Source organism: Argiope bruennichi, chromosome 7, assembly GCF_947563725.1.
Source record: "Argiope bruennichi chromosome 7, qqArgBrue1.1, whole genome shotgun sequence".
NCBI lineage: Eukaryota > Metazoa > Arthropoda > Arachnida > Araneae > Araneidae > Argiope > Argiope bruennichi.
The window spans coordinates 7,180,540-7,195,116 of NC_079157.1; the positions used below are offsets into that span (position 1 = coordinate 7,180,540).

A 14,577-nucleotide genomic window follows, 5' to 3' on the forward strand; every position below is an offset into this window, starting at 1 on the left:
AGCTTTCAAATAATAATCTTCAAATATTTTAGCTAGGAACGGTAAATGCCGAAAAACAACTGGCCGTTGAATATTGATTCTGAAAGTTTTCTTTGGACGGTTAAAAAAACGGTTTCACGGCACTTGTGAGACCGTGTTGTGCAGTTTTTGCGCTGTGATACCAAATGTCCAGAATCCAAGTTCCATAATCCAAACGTCCAGTGATCAAATAACAAAATGAAATCAGTATATGGTATAAACAACGGATGCTGATAAGCGCTGTGTCTCCTTTTTTAAAAAAAGGTATTTCGAATATCTGCTCAGAAAGAATGACACATTTTGCCATATTTCTACCAAGTTATCAATACGATTCCATTTTGATTCTTTGGGGCCATATGTGTGTGTCATTATAACAAAAGAATAATTTTCCAACAAGCCAATGTATTTTCGGGCTTTATGTCATGTAATTTGTCTCTTCATTTTTGATACAAAATTCAACGGTTCTAGTTTAATTTCATCATTCATTGCAAAAATATAGATATTTTCTTGAAATTATTTCGTAACAACCTTTTAAGAATTCTTCCTTTATTCATTTGCAGTAATTGCGATGTGTGTTATGAAATATGTTAGGAAATTTCGGCATTAAGGTTCTAAATTCCAAATTATTTTGTCTCCCGTACTTTATTGAAAAAATGATGCGATGCATTTTGAACCTGCTTTTGTGCGTCATTAGTATGAATAAATCATTTCACGTGACATTAAACATTTAACAATTTAATCGGTATCGCATCTGATATTTATGTAACCTAGCAACTGTGATATAAAAACTTTAGAATTAAGACATGAGATAAAATACGTGTCGTTATGTTTGTAAGATGTTTTGGTTCGGTATTGGTCTCAGGTCCTATAATGACCGTTTATGTTTTTATAAGTTTTCCCCGTCATATCTGTAAATAGTTCATCATGTGTTCAATTCTATTTTCTCGTAATAAATTGTATTTAAATTAAATCTTTCCTTTTGTCGAACCCAATCTTTGGAGACTTTTTATTCATCATCATTTCCACTGCAATACTCTAATTTCAAACTGCTGAATTCCCAGCAGTTTTATAAAATATCATTGTAACAAAATACTCAAAGCTTTTGCACATGCGCAAAAGACGTTTATTTCGTCCAAATAAGGGTGAGATTATGGAAAATGCATAACAAAGATTTCCGAAAACGAATACATCTTACTATGTTCACCCCTTTGAGGAGTTAAATCCTCCAAAACTGCTTGTCTTCGGATCCTGTGCCGAATATTAGTTTCTAACCATTTTTTTAATAATTTTTGATGTTCTATTTTTCATCATTGTAGAGATCCTTCAAAACGTATAAGTTCTTTTGGATTTGAACAAATGATTGAAGAGACACTGATATCAACAGAAAGCTATTTCACGAATTTCGTTTACTGAGCAAATGCTAATGAGACAAAGCATCAGTGTTTTCTTTTTATATACATACAAGTATTGATGAAATCTGCCATTATATAAATAATTTAATAATAAAAGTATATGAGTGGACAAGTTTATGTGCTTCTGCATGTATATATGAATACGTTTGCCATATATGTGAGAGACTGTGCCGATAGATGTTCACAGGTTTATGGATGTGAGTGAGTGAGTGGAGACAAATGTGGAAGTTTATGAGTTGGAGAAAACACCTGAATCTGCTAATGAATTATTTGAGTTAAATTTTGCGTCAAAAAGAGAAAAATTGCGAAAAAATTATCCTTTGAAAAACCCAATAAAGTATTGATGAAATCTGCCATTATATAAATAATTTAATAATAAAAGTATATGAGTGGATAAGTTTATGTGCTTCTGCATGTATATATGAATACGTTTGCCATATATGTGAGAGACTGTGCCGATAGATGTTCACAGGTTTATGGATGTGAGTGAGTGAGTGGAGACAAATGTGGAAGTTTATGAGTTGGAGAAAACACCTGAATCTGCTAATGAATTATTTGAGTTAAATTTTGCGTCAAAAAGAGAAAAATTGCGAAAAAATTATCCTTTGAAAAACCCAATAAAGTATTGATGAAATCTGCCATTATATAAATAATTTAATAATAAAAGTATATGAGTGGATAAGTTTATGTGCTTCTGCATGTATATATGAATACGTTTGCCATATATGTGAGAGACTGTGCCGATAGATGTTCACAGGTTTATGGATGTGAGTGAGTGAGTGGAGACAAATGTGGAAGTTTATGAGTTGGAGAAAACACCTGAATCTGCTAATGAATTATTTGAGTTAAATTTTGCGTCAAAAAGAGAAAAATTGCGAAAAAATTATCCTTTGAAAAACCCAATAAAGTATTGATGAAATCTGCCATTATATAAATAATTTAATAATAAAAGTATATGAGTGGACAAGTTTATGTGCTTCTGCATGTATATATGAATACGTTTGCCATATATGTGAGAGACTGTGCCGATAGATGTTCACAGGTTTATGGATGTGAGTGAGTGAGTGGGGACAAATGTGGAAGTTTATGAGTTGGAGAACACACCTGAATCTGCTAATGAATTATTTGAGTTAAATTTTGCGTCAAAAAGAGAAAAATTGCGAAAAAATTATCCTTTGAAAAACCCAATAAAGTATTGATGAAATCTGCCATTATATAAATAATTTAATAATAAAAGTATATGAGTGGACAAGTTTATGTGCTTCTGCATGTATATATGAATACGTTTGCCATATATGTGAGAGACTGTGCCGATAGATGTTCACAGGTTTATGGATGTGAGTGAGTGAGTGGAGACAAATGTGGAAGTTTATGAGTTGGAGAACACACCTGAATCTGCTAATGAATTATTTGAGTTAAATTTTGCGTCAAAAAGAGAAAAATTGCGAAAAAATTATCCTTTGAAAAACCCAATAAAGTATTGATGAAATCTGCCATTATATAAATAATTTAATAATAAAAGTATATGAGTGGACAAGTTTATGTGCTTCTGCATGTATATATGAATACGTTTGCCATATATGTGAGAGACTGTGCCGATAGATGTTCACAGGTTTATGGATGTGAGTGAGTGAGTGGAGACAAATGTGGAAGTTTATGAGTTGGAGAAAACACCTGAATCTGCTAATGAATTATTTGAGTTAAATTTTGCGTCGAAAAGAGAAAAATTGCGAAAAAATTATCATTTGAAAAACCCAATAAAGTATTGATGAAATCTGCCATTATATAAATAATTTAATAATAAAAGTATATGAGTGGACAAGTTTATGTGCTTCTGCATGTATATATGAATACGTTTGCCATATATGTGAGAGACTGTGCCGATAGATGTTCACAGGTTTATGGATGTGAGTGAGTGAGTGGAGACAAATGTGGAAGTTTATGAGTTGGAGAACACACCTGAATCTGCTAATGAATTATTTGAGTTAAATTTTGCGTCAAAAAGAGAAAAATTGCGAAAAAATTATCCTTTGAAAAACCCAATAAAGTATTGATGAAATCTGCCATTATATAAATAATTTAATAATAAAAGTATATGAGTGGACAAGTTTATGTGCTTCTGCATGTATATATGAATACGTTTGCCATATATGTGAGAGACTGTGCCGATAGATGTTCACAGGTTTATGGATGTGAGTGAGTGAGTGGAGACAAATGTGGAAGTTTATGAGTTGGAGAAAACACCTGAATCTGCTAATGAATTATTTGAGTTAAATTTTGCGTCGAAAAGAGAAAAATTGCGAAAAAATTATCATTTGAAAAACCCAATAAAGTATTGATGAAATCTGCCATTATATAAATAATTTAATAATAAAAGTATATGAGTGGACAAGTTTATGTGCTTCTGCATGTATATATGAATACGTTTGCCATATATGTGAGAGACTGTGCCGATAGATGTTCACAGGTTTATGGATGTGAGTGAGTGAGTGGGGACAAATGTGGAAGTTTATGAGTTGGAGAACACACCTGAATCTGCTAATGAATTATTTGAGTTAAATTTTGCGTCGAAAAGAGAAAAATTGCGAAAAAATTATCATTTGAAAAACCCAATAAAGTATTGATGAAATCTGCCATTATATAAATAATTTAATAATAAAAGTATATGAGTGGACAAGTTTATGTGCTTCTGCATGTATATATGAATACGTTTGCCATATATGTGAGAGACTGTGCCGATAGATGTTCACAGGTTTATGGATGTGAGTGAGTGAGTGGAGACAAATGTGGAAGTTTATGAGTTGGAGAAAACACCTGAATCTGCTAATGAATTATTTGAGTTAAATTTTGCGTCAAAAAGAGAAAAATTGCGAAAAAATTATCCTTTGAAAAACCCAATAAAGTATTGATGAAATCTGCCATTATATAAATAATTTAATAATAAAAGTATATGAGTGGATAAGTTTATGTGCTTCTGCATGTATATATGAATACGTTTGCCATATATGTGAGAGACTGTGCCGATAGATGTTCACAGGTTTATGGATGTGAGTGAGTGAGTGGGGACAAATGTGGAAGTTTATGAGTTGGAGAACACACCTGAATCTGCTAATGAATTATTTGAGTTAAATTTTGCGTCGAAAAGAGAAAAATTGCGAAAAAATTATCATTTGAAAAACCCAATAAAGTATTGATGAAATCTGCCATTATATAAATAATTTAATAATAAAAGTATATGAGTGGATAAGTTTATGTGCTTCTGCATGTATATATGAATACGTTTGCCATATATGTGAGAGACTGTGCCGATAGATGTTCACAGGTTTATGGATGTGAGTGAGTGAGTGGAGACAAATGTGGAAGTTTATGAGTTGGAGAAAACACCTGAATTTGCTAATGAATTATTTGAGTTAAATTTTGCGTCAAAAAGAGAAAAATTGCGAAAAAATTATACTTTGAAAAACCCAATAAAGCCCTTTTTCTCCTTTATCTTCAACATGAACCTTATAAAAGAAAAAACTGAGTCAATTCTGAGTTCAGTAGACAATAATACAAATAAAATTTACAAAAAAATTTATCGGTTACAAAATAAAATTTTAAGAAACATTTATAATCATTTATTTAGAATCAGCCATTTTCCTATATATAAGACAGTGATGATTTTTAATCAAAATAACTATCAGTATTAAATACCACATATACTGATTGCTTCAGAAGAACAAATTTTTAAATTAATAATTATATATGCATATAAACATATTAAATAAGAGAAAAGCCATTCCATTAATTGCCCTTACTGCAAAAACGTTTGAAGATTAATAAAATGAAAAGGAGAACATTTTTTAATTCCACATATTCTAGTAGATGGCAGCACGAGTGATGTTTATTTGATTTTCTTTTTAATCTAAGAAGCAGGAAATACATATCACTGTCGTTTCGGGAATTCCTCCTAATGACGAAAAATCCGAAATTTGAGCAAGATATTCTGGGGTACATTTCTATAACAATTGTTCTATTTTTAACTTTCAAAGTGAAGTAACTTAACTTTCTAATTAAATAACAAAAATTAAGATATTTTTCGCTTTTTATTGGTAATAAGTTTGCAATTATTTATCGACTCAAAATTATTTTTATATCATTTAAAACAGCAATAAATTATCATTTAATGATACTAAATTTAGTGGGATGCAATTTTTTAAAATTGTAATTAACTCTTGAAAAATTATTTGATCTCTTTAGATTTCTCATCAACATGTTTTTACCACTTACAGCCACGGACTTCCGGTACGAGAATACCATTTTTTCGGATATTAAATGTAAAATACTTCTTTTACTTCTTTTTATTTCATAGCATACATGCATTTTAATGTGAACGTGATGCAATCCAAATGACGGTAATTCAATTAAAAAACGACATTTCGAACTAAATTTTCAAAAAGTTTTTCAGTTATTCTTGTCATGTATAAGTTCATTTAAGCTTACGAAACAATGAAAAGAGGGAAAGGAAAATTGTTTTATTGAGTTTCTAATAAACTCTTAAAATCTAACAAACTCTTATCAATTTCTAATAAGCACTTAATTACACAACAACGATATGACGACCGGTTATAAGCAATTTCAAGACAAAATGATATAACTACTGAAGAAATTAACCAGCTACGATCTGATTACCGATTATGGGCAATTGCAAGGCGGAATGATACGACTGTTGAAGAAATTGACTAGCTGCAATCTGACGGCCGATTATGGGCAATTACAAGACGTATTGATATGACTGCTGAACAAACCGAACAGAGACAATATGACGATTCAAATCGAAGACTGAAGTTTTCAGATAAAATAATGAGAATTTTGAAGAAATGAACGAATTCCAAGCAGCCAAGAAACTTCAAATAATTACTTAGAGCAAGGTGTAAAATAAGCAAAAGGTTCATCGTAAAGCATTTGTGAAATATAATCTAATACCAGCTAAAATATTTAATGTACGATGTAACAGATTCCAGCTCATAAGAGTGAGACATGGTTCTTTGAAGGCAAGGAACTGTTTTTGTTTCCTTGATAAAAATTTAATTTTTAAAAAAATTATCATGAAATGGCTTATTTTTTAAGTTACTCCTAAAGAAAGCAATATAAGGTCTATAGCTCCCATGATTGATCAATAATATATTTTTTAAAGTTCTCTTATATTGAAAAATCCATTCATAATAGATAACAATTATTATTATTTGTCTTATATATACAAAATATATCAAAAAACATTTTAATCTTAAAACAAACTCTCGATAATTTCATAAGCTTTCACATTTTAATTTTCTGAATTATGGTTATTTATCTATCATTAAGACACAGTGTAAAAAATGGTAAAAATCTCATTTTTTTAGAATAATTTAAATTCAATATAATAGTTAAATTATAAGATTTTTTAAAATTATAAATTTTATATGAAATCATTGATCCAAATTTTTTAAAATTAGAATAGTTTACTGAAGTTCTTATCTTATTTTCAGTGTTTCTTTAACTTTAAGGTTTTATGAAAACAGATGAAATTTTAGATATTTTTTTTCTCTTTTAACCTCATAATATTACGAATTTAGCCAGGGTGACGAAAAAATTGGTTAAAATGCTTGACAAAGCACATATTTACAACTAGAACTACCAAATTCATGTTACAGTAACTTTTTGAGTATTAATATTTCAGTTAGATTGAAAGCTAATAGAAATGGTAATATTTTTGCTCAATAACATAGGAGTATATTATTGCAATAGCACTCATTTCACAATAATTTGAAATAAAAAATGATTTTCAACTATATCTATTTTATTTTCATATGATTTTTTCTACAATTTTAATATATTTTTATAAACACCATTAAATGTATTTCGTCATTCTGATACATTAAGGCAATATGAAATAATTTATCGTTCAAAAATGCAGAATATATTTCTTAAAACTAGAGTTTAGAAATACGGATCAAATCAAAGATGTTTCTCATAAGAGACTCGATTATTCTTTAAATAATTTTTGATAATGGCATTTCTGTATACTAGGAACAGTAGATATTTTTAATTATTATTTTTGCCTTAAGAGTAAAAATCTTATATAGATAATAACGTGCGATATATCACACAATCTCAGTATTGATTAAATTTAAGATAAATTCCTACCACAGCATGGTTTTTGCAGCCTTAAATCACCATAGCTAGAAACACAACTGAATACATTTTATGCTCTGGTCAAATAATTAAAAGTGTAAAATATGCATTACCAAATCATATAACAATTACAATTTTATGTATTTCAAACAAATAATATCATAAAAGTAGGAAATGAAGTGATATTTTATATATGATTATATATATATATTTCCTATAGTAATGATATGTATATATATGTACATATTACACCGTCACAGGAATAATTTTCAGGAAAAAGTGTTGTTATATTAAAGACAAATATGAATATTCTACAAAGTATTATATGGCGCTTATAAATTAAAACCAACTTAATAAGACAGTGAACGTTCAATTAAAATCTCAAAATTTCGGCAAATTAAAGTTTTATAAATTGTACCAAAAATGAGAATATTTATAAATAATTTCTCCTGATTTCATTTGAGGCAATAATTAATAATTACTTAACCACAGTAGAATGCACTTGTTTGTTTTCTTTATTGCGTTAAGCGTAATAGTCTAAAATCTGGCAAAACCAGATATTTTGTCCAATTTGCAAACTTTAGTAATAAAAATCACTACTAACACTGATTATTATTTTTTAGCTAAACAATGGAACAAACAATAAAGAATGGAGAGAAATTTTAAATATTCGTTGGTTTTAATTTATAAGCATTATTTGATGCTGATGAATAAAAACGAAATTACTAAGACAGTGAAAGTTCAACAAAAATCTCAAAATTTCGTAAAATTAAAGTTTTATAAATTGTACAGATATTGAGAATATTTATAAATAATTTCTCCTGATTTCATTTAAGGCAATAATTAATAATTGCTTAAACACAGTAGAATCCACTTGCTCGTTTTCTCTATTGCGCTAAGCTTAATAGTTTAAAATCTGGCAAAACCAGTTATTTTGTCTAATTTGCAAACTTTAGTAATAAAAATCACTACTTACACTGATTATTATTTTTTAGCTAATCAGTGGAAGAAACAATTAAGAATGGAGAGAAATTTTAAATATTCGTTGGTTTTAATTTATAAGCATTATTTGATGCTGATGAATTAAAACAAAATTACTAAGACAGTGAAAGTTTAATAAAAATTTCAAAAGTTTGACAAATTAAAGTTTTATAAATAGAATTTTAATTTTAGAACATACTGTATATTAAAATTTATTTACCTTGTACACCAGCTACGCCTGAATGTGAGAAACAACACGACTTGTTTTCTATGATCTCCAAAGCTATTTAAGGCATCTAAGGAAACTGATTAAAATGCAACTCCTTCAGCAGGAAATGTTATTAAATTACCGGTTCAATGTTAGTGCCCTGACGAGTTGCAGTTGAACGTCAGGTCAAGGTCTTTATAGTTATTCCATCTTATTATTTTGACGTGAAACGGAAAATAATGAGCATCGGAATAAATCTGTATCTAATGTGAAAAAAATAAATAATATAGACGAAGTAAAATTAAATTAATTTGCAGGAAACTATTAGCTTGAAAGAAAGCTCTTTAAATAAGATCTATGAGTTCATTTAAAAAAATAATTATGCAAATAATCTATTTTTATTTATTTTTAAAGAGAGATTTTAATTTTTCATATTCTAAAATTACTTATAAGAATAACACTTGAGACTTTTGAATAGAGATTTTAATACTCTTTTTATTACCCATTAACTCATTATTTGAGAAAGAACTTCCCAAAACAGTTAAGATTACGATATATTTTTCGAATTATATAAGTATGTATTTTTTAAAGTAGTGAATGAATGTCCACCATATTAATAACATTTTTTTTATAAAGTCAACTTCGATGATTTAAATCTTATTACACAAAGTATTAGATTATTTTTAATTATATTGAAAAATAAGTATAAAGATCTGTTGTTCATGCGAAAAAGTGACAAAATTAATCAACAAATAAAATTCGCTAAAACCGTTCATTTGTTGGTGCTGGGGAAGTGTAAATGATTTATTTTGTTACATCCTACGAAAATAGAGTGGTAGAAAAGAAGCAATCATTGTTCATATATTTATGTGTCATTGACTTTCATTTGAAATATATATTGGCAAAATTGGACCATTAATTGGGGCTGGGTGATAAATTCTTTAATTTGTGAAATTATTTTGATTGTAAATATGTGCATTAAATTTCATCTTAGTTTTTTTTTTCAAATAATAACTCTGTTAAGAGTTCCTATAATGTTCCAACCCGTCTCAAATTTGGCGAAAAAAATTTGTCGCCAAGCAGGGAAGAAGGGATGTAAAAAGGATTGAAGGGAGAGAAGAGAGCCGAAAGGCATGAAAAAAGCATGCGGCTATATGTTTTATATATTTATATGTAAGTTTGTTGCTTCCTTTTGCCAAAGGTACCAATAAATAACCAGGGACCAAAATCGTCATTATTTGTCTCCGATAATCATTCACGAATTTACAAATAAGTTATAAGTAAAAGAATTTGAATTACGGGCTCCATATTCTCTAGAATTTTAATTTTATGATGGCATTACGAATTAAATATGATCACATGTACAGGACCTTTTTAAAGCGCATAAAAAAGAATGATAATCATATATATATAAATTTTTGAAATGAGAATATATTTAATAAAAAATCTCTAATTCATGGGATTAGGTAATGTTGGGTCCAATTCATGGGATTCATGATAATAATTAATTATTACCTTGAATTTATCATTATTGTTTTATATTTTGGCATGATAAATGAAGGAAAGTAACATAAACAATAAAACATGTGTTTGAGGCAAATTTTAGGAAATTTAATATCATATGTTATTAGATATTGCATTCCTTCCAAATGCTTGAAGTATAAGAAACACTGTTATATTTCTGTTCTTTTATATTCAGGAAAAATAAAGAAAAATAATGTTTAAAATTTATTAATATTTTTCTTTTAAATATGCTTGATTATCATTTTTGGCAACATTGCAGTAGAAGTGTTTTTCATTCATTTTTGTCATGAATGTATATAGGAAAAAAATGAAACAAGCATTTATTTATTTAACAGTTGCAATTAGACATTTATTTTCAATTGCAATGTTTCATGAAATAAGGTGCACACATGTATAAAATTGGCTTCCATAGAGTGTTATGATAAAATTACAAAAATGAAATTTTTATGTAACTTCCATAGCGAAGAGATGAAACAAAAATTAAAGTTTGCATATATAAGAAAGTATCGTACTTTTCTGACATATTAAAACCCACATTTATTGATTTGTACCATTTTTATTTACTTTTGTCCCGTGTATGAGTGAATTTGGACAGTTTCCAAAAATAATAAATATATTGAAAAGCAGAATCAGAAAATAATATCGCATTTTTTATTTATATGAAAATTTTCTCTTTTTTAACAATACTTGCATATAGGCGATTCAGTTCATCATTTGTGATATAAAGACAGACGTTTCGAATTTATCGGCTATGATATACAGCGCGTGTGCTGTCAAAGACATTTTAGCCCATAATTCACAAAGAATGTCCATCGAAACTAACTGAATGTGTCGGTCATTATTCCCCTTACTTCTGTACAAAATGGAGCCAATCAAGGAATGTCTAAAAATTCCACACCACGTATTTATAGACAATTGCCACTGATGATGAACCTCCCATACAAAGATTGGATTTTTACCGATCCAAAAATGATAGTTTTAAAGATTAATATTTCTGTTCCGATTAAAGCAATACTCTCCTTCCAAATTGTATTTAATGGGACATAGTAATATAATTTTGCCTAAAATAGGGCCCAGATATGAAATTCGAGACGTCTAAAATTTGTCCATGCAACTGTTGTAATAATCCGTGGATGTTACTGTATGAATGCCAATTAATGTGTTGAAATATTCTCTTCGATGTTGATTTTGGAATGTTGTGTTCTGGACTGACTTTCATATGAGCATGAGGGAAATTTGAAATTTGAAAAAAATTATTTATAATGATCTTGTAATTTATAATCGCTGAAGCATTCTTTAAACACATGTCCTAGAAGGATGCCAGAATCTCTCAAAATATCGTTTATATTCTTTTATAACTTGTTGGCTTTACCATTATATATAACACACATTATCAGCATATTCACACCTTTTTTTTTGTTAATGAATATATCATCCTTTTTGAAAGCACACAAACGAGAGAAAGGAAATTTATTTTCTAGTTCGGTATTCCAGTAATTTTTAAATGTTCAGTTTCTCAAATTTTACTTAATTTTTTTATAAAGTCGAAGGTGGAACTTTCTACCATCAAAGCTACTTACATTATTTGTGGTTAGCAAATTTCTTTGAAGTCATGATTAGGTATTACTCAACAACTATTGACATATGATAGTGTTTCTGTATTGAATAAATTGCCATTTCTGAAATTAATGTTTGTCTAAATTAAAAATTGGAATATCTCTGCAATTTTTATAGATAAAAACCTGAAACTTGGTGTATATATATATATATATATATATATATATATATATATATATATATATATATATATATATATATATATATATATATATATATATATATATATCAAGATGAGAAAACATTTTATTATTGACAATTTTATACTGCCAAATGCATATAAAAATTAACTTTTTTAAAAACGTTTTACTGTCAATCTTCACAAAACCAAAATGCTTCATATAATTTCCCCTCTTATCTAATAAAGGGCCGTTTTATGGTGGTGGCAAGGTATCACCAGTATAACAAAACACTCGGAAATCAAGGTATCACCACCATAATACTAGAACTCTAGGAGCCGGAGGGTTCTAGGTTCGAGACCCGATTCCACCGAAGAGCCATCGTATAAGCGGGTGTGACGCACGTTAAATCCATCAAGGCTATATTTCCACCCATAGTGAGGAAGCCTGAAGAGGGTGGGAGGGCTTGGCCCTGCGTCAACTTCGTCATCTGAGCAGGTCTCAATATTGTGAGGACTGTCCCGAAATAGTCCTAGCGCGGCTTTAGAAAGGGGACGTTAATGTAACTGAATTAAACTAAAAACTATTTAATGAAACTTTGTAATTCGATCCATACGATCCAATATAATACTGTTCCATTTTTGAGGACATCTTTTATTTGCAAGTTGTCTCAGAAGTAAAATAAGAAAGAAGTTGTACACCAACCACGAAAACATACGATGATCTACCCGTTAGTATCTTCTAATATTGCCACTTAAGATATCGGACGATATCTTTAAAAAAAATCGTATATTAACTTTGTTTAATATTGTCTTCTTTTCATAATTTTTACCTTGAAATTTTTTTTCAGCATCTGCATATAATATCAAATATAATAGTTGAATAACATATATAATCTTTCATGAACATTGCGTAATATGAATTCTATGATCTGCATTATGACATTTGATTCTTAGATTATGGTTCATTCGTATGGATGTTTGATTCTTAGCATTTTATTTAGTTATATCATTAAAACATTAACGCTCGTACCAATGCGAAATAGACGTATTTTTAAAAGATAGTACTTCTCCATTAGCCAAACCAGAATCGTCGCCAATTTTAAACATTGTCTTTATTCTCTTTTGCCGCAATCTTTTGGAACGAATTTCACTAATGGTTTGAGGTTTCTGTTTGGAATTCTGCAAATTACCGAAAAAATATTCTGTTTTATCTACAGGATATTTACAGAATACTTAGAATTGAATGTCACAAATTTGGAGGAGGGAAGAAAGCAAAACAAAGTTCAACCTTGTTGTTCATCGGAAAATTACACATAACTGTTGAGCATTTACATTCAACACATCTATAAGACTTCATTTAAGCACCTACAAAAATATGAATGATATAAAGGCGATAGATAACTCCATACGTTTTCAGCATTTCTGTTATGATACTGCAGAGGTACGTTCAGAGGTACAGAGGCCTGCAGAGGTACGTTCATCAACGTCTGTTATTAGCGGAAGATCAAACGATGAAATTCTAGAAAAAAATCAGATATGGCTACACAAGCATATCTGAATCCTCTCTAAACTTCACAAGATATATAAAAAAAATTACAGGCCACATTATCGTACTGTTTTGATATTCTTCGCATTTCTGGAAGGACTCACAGCTTCCAGAACACTTATAAATGAGTTGGATTCAAATTTTTAACTTATATTTTTGATTCCCGATGAACAAACAAGGCTCTATTTTGTTTTGCTTTCTTTCAAAAAGCCTGCGAAGTTGGTTATTTATAAACGCTTTTGTGTTATAAATCCACTGACGTATCCCGTCATTTTGATATGACCATTTTCCAAAATTAAGGAAACAACTCACTATACAATAATTCTATTGTTTCCTTTAACAGAGTATCTAACAATGAAATTAGAATGTGCTTAAAACAGCGAAGTTATTTTCAGCATGATGATATTAATATACAAAATTACATTAATCGAATCAATTTTCTATTGTCTCAGTTTTATTTATTGGTTGAAAAGAATGCAAGTTAGCCTTATCAGATTTGTGATTTTCTTAAAGAAACTTTTTAACGAGTTTAATAACTTGTAATCAGAGATACATAAAAAGAATTTTATTTCATTTTACTAATAAAAAAGTCTATCAAATAATATGAAGTTATGTTTTAAGTATCATATTTTGAATTTTTAATACGTTTTAATCATACTAAATAAATAAGGAAAAAGTATTGCAGCTGGCTAATTTATGAACAATGTTAGGAAATTTCGACATTAAGGTTATTTTATAATTTTAAATTCCAAATTCTTTTGTCTTTCGTCCTTTATTCTAAAATGATGAAAAGAATTTTGAACCTGCTATCGTGTGTCATTATTTTGGGTAAATCACTTCACTTGACATCAAACATATAGCTATTTAATCAGTATCGTATCTGACATTTAGTGAACCAGAAAATTGTAGCTAATATGCAAATATAAGACTTAAGGCATGGTATAAATACGTGCCATTATGGTTGTATTTTTTTAGTTTTTGAGAGTTATGTTCAGAT

The 14,577-nt window shown here is 28.9% G+C and overlaps 1 protein-coding gene across 2 annotated transcripts in view; it reads right to left on the minus strand.

Moving 5' to 3' along the window:
* Positions 1–14,577, minus strand: part of LOC129976749 (alpha-tocopherol transfer protein-like) — a 46,624-nt gene that overhangs the window by 20,023 nt on the left and 12,024 nt on the right. Inside the window, exon 2 of one of the 2 annotated variants that reach the window (XM_056090480.1) lies at positions 8,785–9,035. The exons of the other annotated variant lie outside the window; for it this stretch is intronic. The gene's annotated coding sequence lies outside the window, so the exon portion shown is untranslated. The remainder of the gene's footprint in view (positions 1–8,784; positions 9,036–14,577) is intronic. 2 annotated transcript variants of the gene reach the window in all.